This window comes from Phyllobates terribilis, unplaced genomic scaffold (assembly GCF_046119375.1).
Source record: "Phyllobates terribilis strain yellow unplaced genomic scaffold, ASM4611937v1 Scaffold_88__1_contigs__length_6355796, whole genome shotgun sequence".
Lineage (NCBI taxonomy): Eukaryota > Metazoa > Chordata > Amphibia > Anura > Dendrobatidae > Phyllobates > Phyllobates terribilis.
The window spans coordinates 4070938-4094883 of NW_027362848.1; positions in this window are offsets into that span (position 1 = coordinate 4070938).

Sequence of the window (23946 nt, forward strand, 5' to 3'; positions counted from 1 at the left end):
AGGACCATCATCTGGGCTGAATTCAATGGGCAGCGGATCCGCTGTTTGATGGACACCGGGTCTCAAGTGACCACTATGCCTGAGACGTATTTCCAAAGTCACTTTCCTGAAGTCACTCGTTCCTGTCAGGAACCCACTGTCAAATTGGTGGCGGCCAATCAACTACCTATCCCAGTAGCGGGAGTAGTATGGATGTCCATGCGGGCATGTGGAAAGGACCTCGGTCGAAAAGGGATCGTACTAACCACAGGGCCCGGAGGCGATGGGCCCATTGTAACCCTGGGCATGAATGTGCTGAAAGAAGTCGGACAGTTCCTGGCTGAGGGCTGTAGCAAAAACAACTGGACCCGCGCCACTCGAGACCCAGCTAGCAAGAGAGTGTTCCAACACCTCGTGCGGGTCAACCAGATTCAAAAATTGCCTGCTACCTCTCAGTACCTTGGCAAGGTATCGATACCGCCCGAAGCCACAATGACACTGCCGGTGGGACAGACTGTACTCACGTTGCCGGTGCTGGCACATGTGTGCTTAGAGGGCGTGGACATTCAAACTGAACCGATGGAAGGAGAAGAAGCGCCCTCTGGACTACTGATTGTTCGAACCCTGGGCACCGTGCGGCACGGCCGAGTACCCGTGCGCTGCATCAATTTAGGTGGCACCAGTTTACAGTTGTTGCCCCGACAAGAGGTGGTGCGAGTGTACATAATGCCAGAGGCCCTTACTAGAGCTGACGCTATAGGGCTGGCACCTGTGGAAGGAAAACCATGGACCCTGGAGGTGTCCCTCAACAGCCAGGAGAATGGAAGAGAACCGTTGGCTGGACGCCACCTTCTGGAAGAAATGGAGGCTAATCTGACTGAGTTTTCTGCTGGGCAAGTAACGCAGATCGAACAACTTCTACAGCGATATCAGGGAGTGCTTGCACAGCATGAAGATGATTTCGGGTGCACTCGGGACATTCAGCACGAAATACCCACCAGAAATACTGCTCCCATCCGAGAGAGATATCGGCAGATCCCGCCTCAAATGTACCAGGAGGTGAAAGAGCTGTTGGCCCACATGTTGCGGAACGGTGTGATCCGTGAAAGTCAGAGCCCCTGGGCGGCTCCGATCATGCTGGTCCGAAAGAAGGATGGTACCCTGAGATTTTGCGTGGACTATCGAAAGCTGAATGCCTGTACAGTCCGGGACTCCTATCCACTCGCCCGAATTGAAGAGTCTCTATCTGCACTAGGGAGCGCCAAATTCTTCTCTTCCCTCGACCTGGCCAGTGGCTATTGGCAGGTCCCAGTAGCTGAGAAGGATCGCCCGAAGACCGCTTTTGTTCTCCCTATGGGCCTGTTTGAGTTCAATCGGATGCCGTTCGGACTAACAAATGCGCCAGGGACCTTCCAACGGCTGATGGAGAGATGCTTGGGGGGCCTCAACTTTGAAGCCACTTTAATATATCTGGACGATATAATTATCTATTCCGCTACGTTTGAGGATCATCTCCGCCGATTGGAACAAGTGTTAGAACGGTTTCAGAGACACGGCCTGAAAATTAAGCCTCGAAAGTGTCGTCTCTTCAAACGAGAAATTGAGTATCTGGGGCACACTATGTCCAGTGCAGGAGTACACCCCACTGCAGAGAAAGTAGCTGCCGTGCAGAAGTGGCCCACGCCCGCCAACCTAAGGGAACTGAGGGCGTTCCTGGGGCTTGCTGGATACTACCGCAGATTCATTAAAGACTTCGCTAAGATTGCGATCCCGTTCAATGAATTGCTGAGAGGAACAGCTGGGGGAGCCAAGCGACAGCCCATCCAGTGGGACCCACAACAAGAAGAGGCATTCCGAGCATTGAAAATGGCGCTAACAGATGCCCCAATCTTGGCCTACGCCGACTTTTCGCAGCCTTTCATGTTGTACACCAATGGAAGCTTGCATGGACTGGGAGCAGTGCTGGCTCAAGTACAAGGAGGAAAAGAGCGAGTGATCGCGTATGCCAGCAGGTCACTCCGAGATACGGAGAAGAATCCGGAGAACTACAGTTCGTTTAAGCTGGAGCTACTAGCACTGGTGTGGGCCATGACCAAGAAATTTGCTGAGTACTTTTCAGGGTCAGAAGTGCAAGTGCGGACAGATAACAACCCTTTTGCCCTCTTGGAGAACGCCAAACTGGGCGCGTTAGGACAGCGGTGGGTTGCAAGGATGTCCAAATACCAGTATAAGATTGCCTATCGGTCCACACCCATGCCGATGCCCAGTCCCGGGTCACTCAGGCAGGGCCGAAGGAGGACAGAGATGAGGAGCTCGAAGGCGACGAGATTCCGGATTTCAGCCAGTTCGTCGCTGCCCAAGAGACCAGAGAGGAGCCGAAGCCCACTCAGATTCTGGGCCGTTCAAGAGACGAATGGATACATCTGCAGCAATCCGATCCGGAGTTAGCAAAATTGAGGGAATGGGTCGCCCTTAATCAAAGACCCGACCAGGAAACCAGAGCCGTTTCACTTCCAATTACCCTACAAATCCTAGGTCAGTGGGAGAGACTTCACCTGAAGGACGGCTTGCTATGCCGAAGAATCCAGCTGCCGCGAGAGTTTGATGTTACCTGGCAGGTGGTAGTTCCAGGAGCGCTAGTAACACAGCTAGCCCAAGAAGCTCATAGAAGAGGTGCTCACTTCAGAGTAGAAAAGACCTTTCGGTGGTTGCAACGGCTGGTGTATTGGCCTCAACTGCAGCAAGAAGTCAAGGGAGTCTGCCGAGCATGTCGCCAGTGAGAGTTGAATAAGCCGCCGGAACAAAGAGCTCCCATTCAGACCATCCGAACTTCTGCCCCCTTGGAGGTCTTGATGATTGACTACTTGATGATAGGAACTTCATACAATGGTTATGGACACTGTTTGGTCATGACTGATTACTTCACCAAGTTCGCAGTAGTGATGCCTACTAAAGACCAGACAGCAGAAGCCGCAGCTAAGGCCATCTGTCAAGATTTCATCCGGACTTATGGGTGCCCGAAGCGAATACATTCTGACCAGGGGGCCTGCTTCCAAGGGCGAGTGATGGATGAGTTGTACCGCATCTATGGAATCGACTGTTCCCGAACAACGCCCTACCACCCACAAGGGAACGGCGCATGAGAGCGCTTTAACCGAACCCTGTTACAAATGTTGCGAACGCTGGAAGCGGACAAAAAGATGAAGTGGCCCGAATATGTGTCCGAGCTGGTGTGGGTGTATAATAATCGAGTTCATGCGACCACCGGCTACACCCCTTACATGTTGCTGTTTGGAAGAAGTGGCCGAGAAACCACTGAAAAGTACCTGGATTCGAGAACACCGGCGTCGGCTCTATACAGTGAGAAGACTGGTTGCTCAGACGTTTCAGGAAGTAGAGCATGCAGTTCAGCCCCCGACGACAGGTGGATCACTTCAGCCAGGAGACCGAGTGCTGGTGAGGGCTAAATGATTTGGAAGTAAACTGGACCATCGTTGGGAGGCGATACCATATTGGGTGGTGAAGAAAGTTCACCCAGACAACCCAGTCTACGAGGTTAGGCCCGAAGGAGATGACGCCGCGACACCCAGGGTGTTGCACCGTAATATGCTGCGACCTTGCTCCTCTGAAGCAGAAGTCTGTAACGGAGTTGGGCCTCCAGACGTATTGGCTGAAGTGCCACATGCAGGAACCTTAGGGGATGAAGAAGGATGGGCCACAATGCAGTTGGGCCCGTCAGAACCGTTGATGCCAACCCCGAGTGGAATTCCAAATGAGTCGGGAAATGATTTGCAATCCCCAGTGGTTGATTCCTCGGATCTCCCGGAGTCACGTCCGCAAGAAGAGCTCTGCAGAACTGAGCGGGCTAATGCCGGAATCCCTCCTAACCGGTATGCTCAGGAAGTGTTCATCTGGTCTCAAATCCAACAGAAAACGCAGGAGTGTGCCCAACTCCTGTCTGAGCTTGCACTTCCTGGAAGGAGGCATCAGTTCTGCGAGAAGCCCACTCGCCCGAGGACTGGCGAGCAAAAAGGAGGGAGGAATGTAGCCCAGTCAAGAGAGCTTGTAAAAGAACTTCTACATGATGTTTCAAGGATGGAAAGAGACTGCCATCTACTAGCCAGACGTAGTCAAGTGGAACCAAGATATGCAAGGGAAGTTGCAGGGAGAGCAAGTTCAGACGCTGGACCTGATCAGGTGACTTCCAGGAAGGAGTTCCGGAAAATAAGAGGCCAGCGCGCCAAACCTGAGGGGTCTTTGGCGCCAAGCAGCAGAAAGGAGCAGACGTGTTCCCTGCATCCTGAGAAACCCCGCGTGACAGGCCTAAGCCAGAGGCCTGTGAGGTGCCACAGCCGGGCACCGGTAAAAGAGCTCCGGATATCTCGCGGATGTTACCTGAGTGCTGTGCCTGCTGAGGAGACTAGGAACCTGATTGCGGTGCTGAGTGAGTTCGCGGAACCCGACGTCGCCGGTGACCCCCGCTAGGGCCAAATGTACAGTTAAAGAACTTACGTGGTGTCTCCCATGACTGGGGGCATCACCCTACTTAAGAGACTTTGCCTTACTTAAGAGACTTCACCTTACTTAAGAGACTTCACCGTACTAAAGAGACTGCACCTTACTTAAGAGACTTCACCTTACTTTGAGAGGCTTCACCTTACTTTGAGAGACTGCGTCTTATTTTGAGAGATTTTGCCTTTTGCTGATATATTGAATTACTGTTCATTACCCTTGTTACTAATCCCTTGTTCAGAATACCTGTTGCATAAAATTGTTTATTTTCATCTCAGACTGTTCTCGCCTTGTGTCTCTGTGGGTTGCATTCCCGCACCTGCATTACATGATTGTATATGGGGGATAAAGGAAAGTTGTGTGTCAAATATGACTCCAAGACATCGAGCTTGCTGCTTGGTGGTTATGGTGGCGCAACCCAAGAAAATTGAAAAGTCAGGTATAGGTAGGTAAGTAGAGAGAGAAAAAACAAGGAGTTCAGTTTTGGAGAGATTCAGTTTCAGATAGAGGGAAGACATGATGTTAGAGACAGCAGACAGACAATCACTGGTATTTTGTATTAGAGTGGGGGTGATGTCAGGTGAAGAGGTGTATAGTTGGGTGTCATCAGCATTGAGATGGTACTGGAAATCAAATCTGCTGATGGTTTGTCCAATAGGAGCAGTATACAAAGAGAAGAGGAGGGGACCTAGGACTGATCCTTGTGGAACCCCGATAGTAAGAGGAAGATTAGAGGAAGAAGAGCCGGCAAAAGATACCGAGAAGGAGCGGTAAGAGGTAGGAGAAGAACCAGGAGGGAGCGGTGTCCTTGAGGCCTATACAGCGGAGCATAGTGAGGAGGAGCTGATGATCTACAGTGTCAAAAGCAGCAGAGAGATCCAGGAGAAACAGCAGGGAGTAGTGACCATTAGATTTAGCTGTTAGTAGATCATTAGAGACTTTAGTGAGGGCAGTTTCAGTAGAGTGTGAGGAGCGGAAACCGGATTGTAAAGGGTCGAGAAGAGAGTTATCTGAGAGATAGCGGATTAGGCGGGAATGGACCAGGCGTTCCTGGAGTTTAGAGATGAAGGGAAGATTAGAGACCGGTCTGTAGTTAGCAGTGCAGTTCTGGTCCAGGGATGGCTTTTTCAGTAAAAGGGTTATGATGGCATGTTTAAGTGAGGAGGGAAAGATACCTGAAGAAAGAGAGAGGTCAAATATTTTAGTTAGGTGGGTAGTGATGTCAAGGTAAAATATATATATTATAGAAAATCAATTCGTTTATTTTAATAGATTACCTAATCAGTGTGAATTAATATAGAGATGATGGAATAATCTATGTGTATGTATGTATGCAAATGTGTATATGCACATTAATTATGTTAATAGTTAATGATATATAACAGTTTCTGTTCTCAGGCTATGTGCCCACGATGCAGAAATGCTCCGGATTTTTCCTGAGCGTTTCTGCATCTCCCTGGCAGAAAAAATGTATGCGGATTTTACATGCGGATTTTACATGTTGATTGTACATGCGGATTTTACATGCCTTTTTCCTGCCAGGGACAAGCGGATGTGAAGCTTTCTTCACATGCATTTCCGCATGCGCATTGAAAAGCGCTTTCCAAGCGATTTTAACATCACTTGGAAAGTGCTTGACAACTTGGTCACACTATATAAATCCATGCAAACGGCATGCATTTATATAGTGTGTCCGAGAGAATGTTAAAAAATAAAAAATAAATGTCATACTTACCTTCTGATGGCCCCCGGTGTCTTTATCCGATGCGTCTCAGCTTGCCGTCAGTTTGCGGTACACTGAAGGACCTGCCGTCACATGACTAAATGACGTCAGCGCAGGTCCTTGAGTCCACCGTGATCTGCCGGCAAGCCAAGACAAGCACACCGGGGGCCATCAGAAGGTAAGTATAATATTTATTTTTTTTTTTATTCTTTTTTTACAGGTACTATGGTACCTGGGTCCGGAGGAGAGTCTCCTCTTCTCCAGACCCGGGTACCATCCGCACATTGAAATGCAAGGAATGCACATGTACAGATCCAGTGATGCGGATTCCATGCGTTCCAATGCAAGTCAATGGCAGCGAAAACGCAGCGCTTCCGCAAAATAATTGATCGTGCTGCGTTTTTCTCCGCAATGATAAGACGCAGCGGAAATTTCTGCAGCATGTGCACAGCACATGCGGATTATCATTGGGGAACATGGCAGGCCTTCTACCAAGCGTTTTTTAAGCGTTTCTGCAGCAGAATTGCCGCTGCGGAAACGCTTAAAAAACGCATCGTGGGCACACAGCCTTATTGTAGACATGAACAACTAAATGATTTCCTGGGAATGACGTATGCATGTGCATGGCTGATAACAGAGAGATTCATGTCGAGTTGGCAAAGATGGCGCTGAGAGACGACTTCACCCCTCCCATCAGAATTCCTAAGGTGTTACTGAGGCCAGGAGATACATGGATGAGCAAATTGCAGTGTGCCAAGTTATCAGAAGGAGCAATGAATTTTACTAATCCCACCTAGAAGTAGAATACTATATGACCCCATGTCTACATAATAAAGTACGTCATTTTGCGTGGTTTAGTCTCTGAGTCAAGTTTTTCAACCATATTAGCAAATTTGGTTGATTTGCATTCACTCGGACATCTTTAATTAGGAGGAGAGCAGTTACCTAGTATATCTTAAATTGGTGAAACCTCCACAGTGACAGCTGGGGAAAGGAACTGAATGAGCTGTGAGGGAATAGGGTCACTGTTGCAGGTTGTAGGGTGGGAAGAAGTGAGGAGTCTGGTCACTTCTTCTTCTGTGACCATCTCGAAGATGGAAAGTGAACTTGAGGTGCGGGAGGGAAGGGAATCCAGACTCTGAGGGGATTGTGTAAAAATGTCTTGACAGATATGATTGATTTTTTGTAGGAAATAAGTGGCCAGATCGTCAGTGCTTAGGTTGGTGACGGGGGTCTGTACTTTAGAGCTCAGGAGGGAGTGGAAGGTTTCAAAGAGTCATTTAGGATTGTTGGCTAGAGATCTGATGAGAGTGGTAAAGTAGACTTGTTTAGCCGGATGGAGAGCAGAATTATACGTTTTGAGCATGAACTTATAGTGGATAAAGAGAAACCAAAAACAAGAAAAATACCCAAATAATTGAAAGTAAATGTATAGTGGATGAAGTTTTCTGTCAAAAGAGATTTTCTCCACAGATGCTCCACTCACAAAATAAGAATACTTTGTATGTACAATAAGGCAGGTACATAACTCATCATAGCTCAACATTTCCCGCTCATAATAGAATAACGGAATAGATTCAGGGATAGGCATTTTTTCATAATGGTATATGAAAAGTGCTTGGAGAAAACCGCCTCAAGGAGAAGTCTCTCATCCAGCTCCATTTCGCAGAGATCTCTTATTGGCATCCATTCATGATAAAGCATCTGGAAGGGAGTCAAACATATGAACTCCACCCTGAGCCGAGCAGGGTAGATTATAGAATAAGAAATTTGCTTTTCACAGAGCCTCCTTTTTCTATCCCAGAACTTGACCCTCTTCTTCTGAACTTCTGTTGAAAAGTCAGGATAAATAGATATTTTCCTTCCATCAAGGGTAAGTGAAGAGTGGTCCCTGGCCTTTCGTAGGATAAGGTCTCTCTCTTTAAAATTTTGTAATTTGATGAGTACAGGTCTTGGTGGAGCACCCGGTGGCAAAGGACGTGTAGGAACTCTGTGAGCTCTTTCAATTGCAAAAAATTGAGAGAGAGTGTCTTTGCCGAACATTATAGTCAGCCAGGATTCAAAAAAAATCAACTGAATTACGACCCTCCGCTTTTTCATGAACCCCGACTAAACGTATGTTATTTCGCCGATGCCTATTCTCTAGGTCATCAACCTTCTTGAGAAGGGCATTGATATTCTGAAGACCTCTCCTGAGATATTTATGTATATTTGGCATTTGGTCCGCAACAGAACTCACTCTTTCCTCCAACTCATTGACTCGGCTGTTTATTTTCTTCATGTTTTGTGTGATGAGATTATTGTCCTCTCTAAGCCCTCCCATGTGTTTGTTGAGAATTTCTAATGAGAAGCTACAGGATTTTCCAGCAGAGAAAACATCTTGTCGTGTAGGCTCTTGCCCAGAATCATTGACTTCTCCATAGGTGTTGTTAGTGCTCTGCATTTCCTGCACTTCTCTGTTTAACTGTTGCTGTGAGAGTGGTGCCACATTGCCTCCCCTGCACAGTCTCTGTATCTCTCTTCCTCTGTGAGCATACCTGATCAGGTTGTAAATCATCTGAAGGGTCAGAATCTAAGGTCAGTCTGGCAGATCTCCCCAGCTTTGCTGCAGCAGCCTCAGCATCTCTCACTCTGGCTGGTGTGGGGGAGGAGGCGCCATGTTGGAAGGCCCACTATCTGGACTCTGCTCCTTCTGATGCTTGCTTCTGGTCATGTGTGAGTGCACTTTAAAGCTTCTCTGTGTACTTTCCCCCAGCCTTTGGTGTGAAGGAATCAATATTTCACTGCTAATAGGTGGAAATGAAAGGATGCAGAGCAGGAGCAAAGCACAGAGCTTCCATGTGAAGAGGCTGTCAGCAAAAGGTCCTTTTTAAAGGGGAATCTGTAACACTCCCATCATCTGCTCCTGAGCTCACATCAAAGACAGTCTGTATTATATGTATTTTATATGAGCACTGCAGTTGGCTTTTTCTGGCAGAGAAGATGACACACCCGATCTGCCGCTCCATTTTACAATAGGAATAAAAGTGCCCTGTCAGGGATAAAAATTCCCCATTCTTCCAGTCGGTACAGTCCCAAATGGTCAGACCAATCAATCACTGACCAATAAGATATCACCTCCCCTGTGGATCCTATGGAGTTATCACCTCTCCTGTGGATCCTATGGTCATAACTTGTTTTCACCAACAAAGTCCTTTACTGCAAATTACCGTAATTGTACATCCCAGTTATGGTATCGCACAGTAAGAGGTGCAGGAGCCTCCTGTATTTTACAGCCGACGCTCCACTATAATCGAGATAATGGCTAACAGGTTTTCATATACAGCTGTAGTGTGGGCCCCTAGAATCAATTCCTATTGGGGCCCCAGACACCCCAGTTTGATCCTGGTTGGGGGTGGGGAGGGTAATTTTGCACCCTGTCGTAAAGAAAAATTGTAAAATCCAAAAAGACATCTCTGGAGAGGGGACATATCACCCTCACATTGAACATATAGGATTATAACTAGAAAAGTGAGAAAGAGCTGACACTTCAACCTCTATTGACGTAGGGCCTCCTGCCATGGTCAGGTAAATTCAGCAAAGAATCTGATGAGAACCAGCCAACAAGTCTAGAATTTGCATACTCAGAGGCGGATAAGTACATTTCCGATGCAAGGGCTTCCTCTTTTCAAAGGACTTGTCTCAGACACTCTGAAGACTGTGGTCAGTGATGAATATTGGGGTTTGCATCGATCCAATATTCATGGGAGATGTATTTTCGACATCGTAGCAAAGGGATGATCATAACGCATTCACTCACATCATTGTAAGGCCAGCCGAACACCCCCAACTTAATATCGTTTAGATGGATAATGCTATCCATGCCATGTTTCATCTCTATAGAAAGGTAAAATCATGATAGAAAACATGACCATGATATTTCCCGCCCGAGACCTCCATGGGCGAAGATATCCTGAAAGTTGGGGATCTCATAAACTTCTAAAAGATCTAGCACACCTATGACAAGTCCTCATATGAGCTCACCAATAGAAGGTATGTGGGTGTAACCGTGATCTTATTAAATCAGAGCTTGGATTTTGGTCATTGGTCAGTCCTGGAAGGTACAGCTTGCTGTAGTTGTATCTGTTTTCCTAAGGAGTTCTTCTAAGGAGTGCTTCCTTGCGCTAAGCTCTGAGCTTTTTCTCTGACACAGGTTTAGCACTTTTCTTTTATTATCTTTTTGATTTTATGTTAATGTATATATCATATTGTTTGTATCATCTTTGTGTATTTTTTATACACACTGCCTACTTTTCAAGATTAGATCACTTGTTTTTATTCTGTTATTCCCACACCCTATCATTTCTTTACTTAGAAAATTGGGCGTGAGGAACGATCAACACGCCCATATGATGGGGCGGTCGAGCATGTAAATTGTAACTCCCTACATGTATTTCTATAGCAGGACTAAGAACGTTTGGCGTTCGAAACGTGTAGGTTTCACAGAGGTCTCCACCTTTATTTATTTTATTTTTGCAATGTGTATATCTTTTTAATGGATTAACAATAAAATCATAATTTTATCTGCAATTGGATCTGGAAGCTGGCGTATCACAATGTCGGTGGATATGCACCTTCTCTTTTTGGTTGAGGAGAAGGTGACTCCTACAGGGTGAGATAGAAAAATGCAATGGGCCTAAGAACTATCAGGCAGGTAATTGCTTATTACGTGCTTGTTCTACCCTGTGGTGGCTCAGATTGCTCCTGGACCGCTCCTAACAGCGATTCTGCTGCTTCACGTCAACAGAACAGCTCTTCCTCTTCCCGACTGCTCTGTCAAAGAGGCGTGACTGCCAACTTTATGCTGATTGACAGACGGCTCCCTGCAGTTAGGCAGCAGGGAGCCAGCTGTCAATCAGCATGACACCGGCAGTCACACCCCATCAACAGATCAGAGCGGGAGCTGAAAAATCACTGTCAGGAGCGCTCCGTGACCACTCTGAACCAGCAAATATCGGCGCCTGGCACAACAGGCACATAGTTAGCAAATACTTGCCTGTTAGTTCTTAGGTCCATGGTAAAAAAAAAAGTCCCGGACAACCCCTTTTAATATTAAGGAGCAGGAATTCTCCGCATGATGCTATAATCAAGAAAACATGAAATTCTCTCCTGCCCAGTCAGTCTGCCCGATCTGTTACACCATGATTACCAAAACCTCGACTCATTCCACTGCCCACTTGTATTACCACTTACCCGGCTCTGCTTGGCCCCTGTTACCAGGCCATTGGCTTGACTGACTGCAAGTGCACACTTCTGAACCGGGAGTCCCTGTGGATTTTCACATCCCCTCAATTTGACATAATGAATTTCAGTGACACAGAGGATTGTTCGGCTAGACTGAACAAACTAGCATCTATTTTTGATAATAAACCGTCAGTGGTGACAACAGAACCGGATGAATTTAAAGATCTCATGTTCCAGATGGAAAACAAAATGACCAGAGAACTTAAAGTTTGGTGGGATCTCACAACCTTGGACACATATATAAAAAAGGAAATGATCCCTAGAAGTCTGCGTTTAAAAAAAAGTCGCCACCACTATATACAATGATGGTTTTCAAGAAGATCAGAATGCGATTGTTAGTCAATGTTCACTGAATCTTATGCACCTCATAATCAGACATGAGGAACTGGAACTGACTTAAATTAAATTGGATATTAAAAATATACAATCGTCTTTGGGGAAATATGTGCAACTAAAAGAATTTAATATTTGTAATGACAAACTGAAATCTAATTTGGCCAAGTTGGAGAACACCATTATGGATATAAAAAGATCCAAGTTCAAAAGGGACAGTGAGGACTATGCGCAGAACAAGATTTATAGTTGGAATAAACAATTACCATCCATCTTAAAAAAACGCTCCCACAAACGTTTTCAGAGATCTGGAAGAGGGAGTTTTAAGGAGCATGATGATGTTACGGATAATTCTTTTGCTGCCACCCCTGATGATTACTCAGATTCATCTATTAGTTCAATGGGAGAAATGCAACAATTGTATTTTATCAAAAATAAATTATCTAGTGCTGGTGGAACGATTACAAAAAACAGAGGAAGAGGGTGTGGCGCCCCTGAGGGTTCGGTCGCCACAGGGGGGTACTGCATCTTGTGAAAGAGGTGTGGTATCTCCTCTCCCAGGTTAGGATGGAGCACCTGTCAGGACCCCACCTCATCACTCACCACTACACACTCCTGTCCTATGGGGGGCTGGTATGCACTAGGGTGCTGCCCCAGCAGGATAATGGAGATGGGGGAACCAAAGATAGGGGGAACCATGTAGTGGGTGAGGGTGGAGGATGCACTTTTAGGTTACACTTGTAGATACATATTTAGTAGCCAGCCATCTTAAGTTCAAGGTTGTTTGATTGTGGTCTTCACATCTGACAGTGGCCTTGTGTAGGAGCCTGCAGCGTGCTGGAGATGCACGGTCCTCGTGCTCTGGCCTTGAGACGAGGAGCAGCATAGAGTTAACGGAGGTCTCTACCCGGTCAAGGTCCCTGCTTAAGAAGGCCTGGAGGGGAGCTGAGGAGGAGAGCTCCGCAGGCAAAAGGATCCCAGGGAATACGAACAGAGCGGCATACGCCACCTGTAGTCATTGGGACTCCTGCTGCAAGAGGGGTACCGGCCCCAGATATCTGACTTTGTTACTTCACGTCTCAGTCGGAAAAGCCTGAAGGCTAAGTGGTTACCACCGGGTAACAGACGGAGCGGAGTCGCCACCTGTGCCCTTGTTCTGTGTATAGCCAGAGGGAGACCCAGCCTTGCAACACGCACTGCACATGGACAGGAGAGGCCCAAGGGGGAGATAACAGGCTGGTGCTGGGGGTCCTGATAGACGCACCTGAACTACCGGGGTGTGCCGAACCCCCTTCTCTGGTGGCCGCAGCACGCTGTGAGGAGCAAGGAGAAGCCTTGCAGCTGACCTCTAACAACGTGAGTAAAGCTTGGAAGACTACATCCATTGCCTCTGGTCCATTATTGTAGCGGGACACCACACTGCACCACTGCACCTACTACGACTCCCCTCATCCTCTTGTTTCCTCTGCCCTGAGGCCCTGCTCCGCCTGTGGGGAGTAGTACTACTGTTGGCTGCCACAACATCCCTCCGCAGAGGACTGCAGCAGCGCTGGTAGCGCATCACCAAACACCACAGCTGGTGTAGTCGTTTATCCTCTTATAATTGCCACTCATCAACTAGCCCCTATTTTTAATGTGTACGCCCTGGGCACGGACCGGGACGAGGCCGCGACTGCATCCCCATTCTACCAACTGGGCTCGCCGTCCAAGTACACCCCTTTCACAGGGAGGGCTAGCCGCTACTGAAACAGCTAGTGGCGGGTCAAACATCACTGGCGTAGTCGGCAGGATTGTGTGCCCGCAGCAACGGAAGAAGTGATTCCCATTGCCAGCGGGTACTGCGCGCCTTTACAACAGACTGTCTTTAACACCCAAGATAGCGCCCGCCCAAGAAGAACGGACGCCATTGTGTGCAAAAAGGACAACCACCCAGCATCTCCCATCGTGGGTCTGGCTTCCCCCATGGCGCCAACAGCTAGAACCGCCCCTTGCATTAGAGACTGTCCACGAGGTAGTGTCCATCAAGATGGATGGGACATCCCAAGGAGTGCCTGTCAGCCAGCCACCCTGTAGCCGCCCCAAGAGAAGGAGGAGTAAGCAACAGCAAGGTGTGGCCACAACAATCCTAGAGACTCCACACCCAGCAGCGAGGATGGAAGCAGTGCAGGAGAGATGCTCCGATGCCACCCCACCAACTGCTGCCTCGCTCGGAATACGGGGGATACACCTGACCCCGGAGGAGGCCGAGTTCCTCTGAGTGGAGTCACAGGACCTGACCCGGAGGGTCGCAGAGGCCCAGCGTGCGGTGTCCGCAGCATGGATACATGGAGAGAGGAGGTGCTGCAGAAGATCAGGTCCCGCCGCCAAGGTGCTGCAAGCCAAGAAAGCGGAGCAGCAATCCAGGAGGAAGAAACCTCAGAGGCCGCGTGCAGCCCAGGACTGGGTAAGATACAAACCCCTGTCCCGGGTGAGAGACGCACGGAGGCCCTATTGGATCTAATGCCGACACCCCTGTCCCCGGGCGCCGTTGTTTGGGAGCAGATCTTCGCTCCGGAGCTGGAGGCCCACGTGTCATTCTCCGCCGGAGGCCTGCAATGCCTCCCGACTCCCGGCCTAGAAGAGCCTGTGCTTAGTCGGGACACCACCTGCCCCAACCTGGACTGGTCCACGTCACCGAAGGACCTGCAGCAACCCCTGCTTTTGCCGCTGCCAGCGCCTCTGGTTACCTGCCCGGCCACGGAGGATATGGTCTGGGACAACCAGGGGGGGACCTAATGGGCTTCCCCCAGGAGACCTGGGCGGAAGCGCGGAGGCGTAAGGACTTCTGCCGCAAGGAGCTCCTCCAGCTGGACAAGGAGAGGCGGGTACGCTGCGAGCGCCTGGAGGTGTGCGCTAAGGCCGCCAAGTCCAAGGCCTGCCAGGAGGAGGCAGCCCATCCAAGCCCCCGAGAGGAAGGGCTGATCGTCCGCTTCCACCAGGAGGCAGGGTGAGCCTTCATCAGGAGTCCTCAGTTTGCTCAGGACGTATTTGTGAACCGCAGAGACTTCGAGCCACAAATGAGGAGGGATGACCCTGGCCGGAATCTCTACCCGGGTGACTTGGTGTCGTACACCCGCCACCATGGGGAGCGTGGGTGGTACGCCCTGGATGTGCATAGAGTATTCCAGGGTGAGTCCCCTGTGCACCTGCTGGTAGGGGACCGGTCTGGCTCCATGAGCAAGAACGAGCCTTTCCCTAGGTGGAGGTACCTGGAGTAAGCGGCCCCGGAGGCTGTACCTTTGAGTTGACTTGTTGATTGTTTTTGTTTATTACCATGTTTTCCTCCCGGTTTAGAGAGACATTTGTCCCTGCGGACTGGCTGTAGACAGACTCTATTGTATATAGTTATGCATCTATTTACATACTCCCTATTGGTTTTATACAAAACCCACTTCTACTTCTACCTCAGACCTCAGAAGCAAAACCTGTCTGGAGTGGCTCTCCTGGAGGTCCAACACAGGATCTCCATGCCCTGCAGCCACCCCGGGGCCTACGTTGAGGGTTTGGGACAGGTCCCTCTTGCTGCTGAACTGCCTCTTTTTCTATTTTCCTACCAAGCTGTCTACATGCATAATGTCTCTTTGATGTTTTTATACTTTTGTACTATTTATCTGCAACGTTTAAGAATCAGAGCCTCCCATAATGGGAAGATTGTTGATTGTTGTGAAAAAGCATATAAAAAGTCTGTACAATGTTTTGCTCTCTTTGCAGCCCGCGGACGTGCGGTGTTTCACCAGGGGGGAATGTGGTGCCCCTGAAGGTTCGGTCGCCACAGGGGGGTACTGCATCTTGTGAAAGAGGTGTTGTATCTCCTCTCCCAGGTAAGGATGGAGTACCTGTCAGGACCCCACCTCATCACTCAACACTACACACTCCTGTCCTATGGGGGGCTAGTATGCACTAGTGTGCTGCCCCAGCAGGATAATGGAGATGAGGCAACCAAAGATAGGGGGAACCATGTAGTGGGTGAGGGTGGAGGACGCACTTTTAGGTTACACTTGTAGATACAGTACATATTTAATAGCCAGCCATCTTAAGTTCAAGGCTGTTTGATTGTGGTCTTCACAGCTGGCAGTGGCCTTGTGTAGGAGCCTGCAGCGTGCTGGAGATGCACGGTCCTCATGCTCTGGCCTTGAGACGAGGAGCAGGATAGAGTTAACGGAGGTCTCTACCCGGTCAAGGTCCCTGCTTAAGAAGGCCTGGAGGGGAGCTGAGGAGGAGAGCTCCGCAGGCAAAAGGATCCCAGGGAATACGGACGGAGCGGCATACGCCACCTGTACTCTCCATTCTGGCCTAGTTAGTGGGACTCCTGCTGCAAGAGGGGTACCGGCCCCCGATATCTCACTTTGTTACTTCACGTCTCAGTCGGAAAAGCCTGGAGGCTAAGTGGTTCCCACCGGGTAACGGACGGAGCGCAGTCGCCACCCGTGCCCTTGTTCTGTGTATAGCCAGAGGGAGACCCAGCCTTGCAACACGCACCGCACACGGACAGAAGAGGCCCAAGGGGGAGATTTCTAGAAACACACTGGTGCTGGGGGTCCTGATAGACGCACCTGAACTACCGGGGTGTGCCAAACCCCCTTCTCTGGTGGCCACAGCACGCCATGAGGAGCAAGGAGAAGCCTTGCAGCTGACCTCTAACAACGTGAGTAAAGCTTGGAAGACTACATCCATTGCCTCTGGTCCATTATTGCAGCGCAACACCACACCGCACCACTGCACCTACTACAACTCCCCTCATCCTCCTTTTTCCTCTGCCCTGAGGCCCTGGTCCGCCTGTGGGGAGTAGTACTACCATCGGCTGCCACAACATCCCGCCTCAGAGGACTGCAGCAGCGCTGGTGGCGCATCACCAGACACCACAGGTGGCGTAGTCGTTTATTCACTCATAATTGCCACTCATCAACTGGCCCCTATTTTTAATGTGTGCGCCCTGGGCACGGACCGGGCTGAGGCCGCGACTGCCTTCCCATTCTACCAACTGGGCCCGCCGTCCGAGTACACCCCTTTCCCAGGGAGGGCTAGTCGCTACTGAAACAGCTAGTGGCGGGTCACACAAGGGCGGGACGTAAGCGTAAATGCAAACAAGTACCCAACACAGAGCAAAAAACGCCATTATTAGAGTCACCTGTTTGGAATCTCTCTAGCTACATCTTATCTGAGAGTCAAATTTCTCTCCTGGCTAAAGGCCTGAGCTTTTCACCTTCTAACGAATTTGACATTTTCAGAACAATTCTGGATGTTAACAAACTAGCACGTAACCTCACCATCCGATGTCATTTTATGGACATGAAAAATCCACAGAATACAGCTTCAGAAGAAGTTTCTCCTAGGACAAGCCAGGATTCCATGTTATTATTCACAGAACAACAGTCTTTATTACAAATGAAACAATTCGAGACGGAATCTTTCATTCCAAATGTAAATTTAAATGACGACTTTCGGGCTGGAAATCCTTTCTTTTACCCACTTCAGTCCAGACCATTGGTTCTGGATCAGTTCCAGGACTTAATTGAAAAAGAACTAGTGGAATTAAAGAATGAATTATCTTCTACTAATCATTTGGACTCTAATCTGACATATAGAGAAAAAGACGCTCTGAAAAAATTAAAGGATAATTCAGACATACTAGTCCGCTCAGCGGATAAAGGTGGCACTATAGTACTGAATGCAGGATTGTATAAAAAATTGAATTTGATGGATTTAGAAAATAGGGATGTTTATTTGGAGTTAGCTAGAGATCCTACTGTTGAGTTTAATGCTGCTATGTATAATCTATTAAACGAAGGTTTGCACTGAGGAGCCCTAAAAAAAAAATTAATGGAATATTTATACGTAGATCACCCAATTGTTCCAGTTTACCATTCGCCTCCAAAAATACATAAAAATATTTTCCCACCACCTTTAACCCCTTTACTACCCAAGGTGGTTTGCACATTAATGACCAGGCCAATTTTTACAATTCTGACCACTGTCACTTTATGAGGTAATTATTCTGGAACGCTTCAACGGATCCCCCTGATTCTGAGAATGTTTTTTCGTGACATATTGTACTTCATGATTGTGGTAAAATTTCTCCGATAACACTTGCATTTATTTGTGAAAAAAAATGAAATTTGGCGAAAATTTTTGAAAATTTAGCAATTTTCAAAATTTTAATTTTTATGCCCTTAAATCAGAGAGATATGTCACACAAAATAGTTAATAAATAACATTTACCACATATCTTCTTTACATCAGCACAATTTTGGAACCAAATTTTTTTTTTTATTAGAGAGCTATAAGGGTTAAAAGTTGACCAGAGATTTCTCATTTTTCCAACAAAATTTACAAAACCATTTTTTTAGGGACCACATCACATTTGAAGTCACTTTGAGGGGTCTTTATGACAGAAAATACCTAAAAGTAAAACCACTCTAAAATCTGCACCCCCAAGGTGCTCAAAACCACATTCAAAAAATGTATTAACCCTTCAAGTGCTTCACATAAATTTTTGGAATGTGGAAGAAAAAAATTAACATTTAACTTTTTTCACAAAAATGTTACTTTAGATCCAATTTTTTTCATTTTCACAGGGTTAACAGGAAAAAATGGACCCCAAAATTTGTTGTTCAATTTCCCCTGACCACACAGATACCCCATATGTGGGGAAAAACCACTGTTTAGGCATACGGCAGGGTTCGGAAGGGAAGGAGCGCCATTTGACTTTTTGAAAGTAAAATTTGCTTGAATAATTAGTGGACGCCATGTTGTGTTTGGGGAGCCCCTGATGTGCCTAAACAGTGGAAACCCCCCACAAGTGACACCATTTTGGAAACTAGACCCCTCAGAGAACCTTTACAGAAGTTTAAACATGGAGCCATGAAAATAAATAATCAAACTTTTTCCACAAAAATTATGTTTTAGCCGCAATTTTTTTATTTTTCACAAGGGTAAGAGGAGAAAATGGACCCCAAAAACTTTTTGCAATTTCTCCTGAGTACGCCAATACCCCATATGTGGGGAAAATACAGTGTTTGGGTGCACGGCAGAGTTCAGAAGGGAAGGAGCACTGTGTGACTTTTTGAACGCAAAATTGGCTGGAATTGAGGGCGGACGCCATGTCACGTTTGAAGAGCCTCTGATGTGCCTAAATAGTTGAAACCCCCCACAAGTGACCCCATTTTGGAAACTACACCCCTCAAGGATTTTATCAAGGGGTATAATGAACATTTTAAACCCGGTACGACACATAATTTGATAACATTAGGTCATCATATTGAATAAGTTGTCATTAGTCTTGAGCACAAGTGCTCGCTACTTGAGTTTGCATCGTGTACTCGGATATGCACCATGTATCGCACGTGCTTGAGTGACATGCTCGAGTCCTGCCCACATGTTTCACGGTTATTAGACACCCAAAACAAACATGCAGGGATTGCTGGTGCATGGCAGGCAATCCCCGCACGTTTTTTTTGACTGTGAAGCATATGGGGCAGAGACTCGAGCACCCGCGATACTCAATGCATACCCGAGCACCCGATGCAAACTCAAGTAGCGAGCACTTGTGCTCAACACTAATCGCCATATCGTCATCTTTTTTTTTTTTTTGCTTTTGAAAAAAAACTCAACCCTAGCACAACCCTAACCCTAGAGTTTGTTTTTTACACCGTTCCTTGTGCAGTATAAGTGATTAGACGACTTTATTCTTTGGGTCGGTGCGATTACAGCGAAGCTCATCAAGAGAATGCCAAGAGTGTGCAAAGCAGTCATCAAAGCAAAAGGTGGCTACTTTGAAGAACCTAGAATATAAGACATATTTTCAGTTGTTTCACACTTTTTTGTTAAGTATATAATTCCACATGTGTTAATTCATAGTTTTGATGCCTTCAGTGTGAATGTACAATTTTCATAGTCATGAAAATACAGAAAAATCTTTAAATGAGAAGGTGTGTCCAAACTTTTGGTCTGTACTGTACGTATTAGTACGCCCTGGGCTGTAAAGGGGTTAAGACCCATAGTGGTGGGTTCCCATGGTGAAAAATTAAGTGCCTGGATGGATTTTTACCTACAGCCTCTGGTTCAGGAAACTCCGAGTTACATTAGGGATTCAAAATTCATAGTGACCATTTTTGATAAATTTGAATGGCCAAAAAACTTTGGATGATTGTCTTGTGATGTGGTGGCATTATACCCCCTCAATTCCACACCATATTGCTTTAGCATGTTTAACCTACCACCTTGACACATACAGTTCGTACACTATAGAAATAAAATAATTTCTGGTCATAGCAGTACAGTTCCTCTTAGAGCGTAATTATTTTAGCTTTGATAAAAGTTTTTTTTTTACCGAAAAGAGGAGTCAGCATGGGCAGTAAATTTTCTCCTTCGCTAGCGAACATAGTGATGTGTAGGTGGAGGAGCTTTTCATTTACCATAATGATAACACATATAGTGGACACATTGTGTGGTACGGTAGATTTATTGATGACCTCCTCCTGGTGTGGGGGGCACACAGGAGGAGGTGGTACAATTTGTACAGTACATCAACTGCAATAATTTTAATCTTAAATTCACTTAGTTCTACCATTCATCCAAAATTACTTTTTTGGATCTCAAACTTGAGGCTACCAAGGAGAAAGAATTGGTCAAAATTAATCCCCACAGAAAATCGACAGCCTCAAATTCTATTCTATCAGCTAAATGTTGTCATCCGCCACATTGTAGTGCCGGCGTCCCTGCCCTCTGCTAGGCAGGGACGCTGTTCCCCTCACCGCTCTGCTCCTTGCCCGGCGTCCCTCTCCCGCTCTGCTGGCAGTGCGCGCTCCTTCCCGGCCACTGTGCTTAGGGCGCGCGCGCTCTCCCTCCCTCTTAAAGGGGCCGCGCGCGCCGTCCTAAGGAGTCCCCGGCCAATGGCCGGAGGACTTTACCATATATAAGGCACCTCCTCCAAAATGGAGGTGCCCGAGCAATGTTGTTTGCACCTGTGTCTCACCTGTGCTTCAGCCCTCAGGTCCCGTTGCCAGTTACCTGCCAGTTACCTGCCAGATTCCTGCCTGATTACTTGCTACCTGCCTGCTAGTCTGAGGTCCGACGGTCTGCCTTACTAATCCTGTCAGTCTGTCTAAGGACCAGCCTGCCCGCTCACCTGGGAGCGCACATCAGCTACCTGCCTGCTTGCCTGTGGTCCGACGGTCTGCCTTCCAACTCCTGTCAGTCTGTCTATGGACCAGCTTGCCCGCTCACCTGGGAGCGCACATCTGCTACCTGCCTGCTAGCCTACCTGGAGGCTCCGCCGTCACGTGCTGTGACCACCTGCCTGTCCAGTGACTCCTGCCCGCTCACCTGGGAGCGCTCATCTGCTACCAGTCTGCTTGCCTACCCGGAGGCTCTGCCGTCACGTGCTGTGACCACCCGCCTGTCCAGAGACTTCTGCCCGCTCACCTGGGAGCGCTCATCTGTCGCCTGTCCGCTGGTCTTCCTGGAGGCTCCGCCGTCACATGCTGTGACCACCCGTTCATCCAGAGACTCTCGCCTGCTCACCTGGGAGCTCACGTCTATCTTCAGCCGCCACAGGTCGTACCAACCCTATACCTAGAGACTGCCCCGGTCACTTGCCGTGACCTCCAGCCCGTTCACTCAGAGACTGTCCCGTTCACTCAGAGACTGTCCCGTTCACCTGCAGAGATTTCCGGCCCGTCTTCCCTGGTCGCCACCCGCTCCCTTACAAGGACCGCCCCCTTGTATAGTAGCTCAGAGGTTCCGCCTCCCAGACCCGTTACAGTTTGCTCGGGCCATGGAACCCGGTGGCACCCAAGCTCCCTCGCTCTCGGACCTGTGTCATGAACTGTCCCGTCAAAGGTCCCAACAGGAGTCCATTCTGGGTCACCTGCGGAATGTCAATACTCGCCTGGACACTCTGACTGCTCCACCAGCAACCTCCGCCAGTGCCATGTCTCGCAATCCGGCAGCTCCACTGCCCACTAATACCATGGTATCTTACCCCGGACCCCGGCTTTCTGCACCTCCTCGCTTCGGAGGCGACTCCACCCAGGCTCGGGGCTTCATAAATCAGTGCACCCTGCACTTTGAACTATTATCTCACCAGTTTAACTCCGACCGGGCCAAAATTGCATTCATCATGTCCCATCTCACCGGGGAGGCCCTGGCCTGGCTAAATCCTCTATGGGAGAGAGGAGACCCCCTGGTATCCAACTTGCCTGCTTTTCTCACGGCTTTCCGGAAAGTCTTCGACGAACCCGGACGGAAGACCTCATCCGCATCATCTCTGCTACGCCTCCGTCAGGAAAGTCTCACCGTGGGCCAAAATGCCATACGGTTCCGTACCCTTGCCTCGGAGCTGGCCTGGGATAACGACGCTCTGGTTTCCGTCTTCTGGGAGGGTCTGTCCGGCCGTATTAAAGATGAGCTTGCCGGTCGGGACATTCCTACCAGTCTCGATGATTTAATAACTCTTGCCACCCGGATTGACCTACGGTTCCAGGAGCGTGCCAGAGAGGTCACCCGTGAGAGGAGATTACCACGTCTAGCTCCTACTTTTCAGAAACCCGTCACTCCTTCTGTCTCTTACCAGGTACACTCTCCTGAGCCTATGCAGGTCGACCAGACCAAGATGGTCAAGACCCGTCAGGACTTACGCCGTGCCGAGGGGACCTGCTTCTACTGTGGCAGTAAGGAGCACCGGATCCGTGCCTGCCCGGAGAGGTCGGGAAACGCCTGTGTCTAGGTTCGCTCAGAGAGGTCCACCTAGACAAGAATAAATCCTCTCCATCCCTGCTGTTGTCAGTTTCAATCGTCTACGGGGAGAACCGTTATTTCGAACTAGCCCAACTTGACTCTGGAGCAGCCGGGAATCTTATCTCACAGTCCCTGGTAGAGAAATACCGCATCCCCACCAAACCTCTGGCTGTACCCTTGTCTGTTGCTGCTGTGGATGGGGGGCTCTTACCACGCCCCATCCAACTCATCACCGAATCCATTACTCTGCAGGTGGGAATGCTGCATTCTGAAAGTATCTCCTTCCATGTTCTGCCTGGACTCTCTCACGCCCTCCTGCTAGGTCTACCTTGGCTCCAGAGACATGCACCCGTTCTTGACTGGCAGACCGGAGAAGTCCTTCGCTGGGGACAGGGCTGCCATAAGACCTGTCTGGTTCCCGTCCATCCCGTCCGTCCTTCTCCTACCCCAGCTAATCTACCTGGACTTCCGATCCCTTATTGGTCTTATGCTGATGTCTTTAATAAAAAGGAAGCAGAGACACTACCCCCTCATAGACCATACGACTGCCCTATCGACTTGTTACCTGGTACTTCTCCTCCCCGTGGGCGTATTTATCCATTATCCGCTGCTGAGACCCGCTCGATGTCCGAATATATTGAGGAGAATCTGGCCAGGGGATTCATCCGGAAATCTACCTCCCCGGCGGGAGCAGGCTTCTTTTTCGTCAAAAAGAAGGACGGCTCTCTCCGTCCCTGTATAGACTATAGAGGCCTTAACCAGATCACGGTGAAGAATAAGTACCCCCTTCCGCTCATTCCGGAGTTATTTGATCGTCTGAGGGGGGCTAGAATCTTCACCAAACTAGACCTCCGTGGGGCGTACAACCTGGTTCGTATCCGTCAGGGGGATGAATGGAAGACGGCATTCAACACCCGGGACGGCCACTATGAATATCTGGTAATGCCCTTTGGCCTCTGTAACGCTCCTGCCGTCTTTCAAGAGTTGGTCAATGACATCTTCCGGGACCTTCTCTACTCCTGCGTAGTGGTGTACCTGGACGACATCTTGGTCTTCTCTCCAGATCTCCAGACTCACCGGAGGGACGTTCGTCAGGTCCTGCTCAGGCTCAGGCAGAACCATCTCTACGCTAAATATGAGAAGTGCCTCTTTGAGCAGACCTCGCTTCCGTTTCTGGGCTACATTATCTCTCAGACCGGCCTACAAATGGATCCTGAGAAACTGTCTGCCATCGAGAAATGGCCCCGACCGGAGGGGTTGAAGGCCATTCAGCGATTCCTGGGCTTCGCCAACTACTACCGCCTCTTCATACCACACTTCTCTTCCCGGACTGCCCCAAT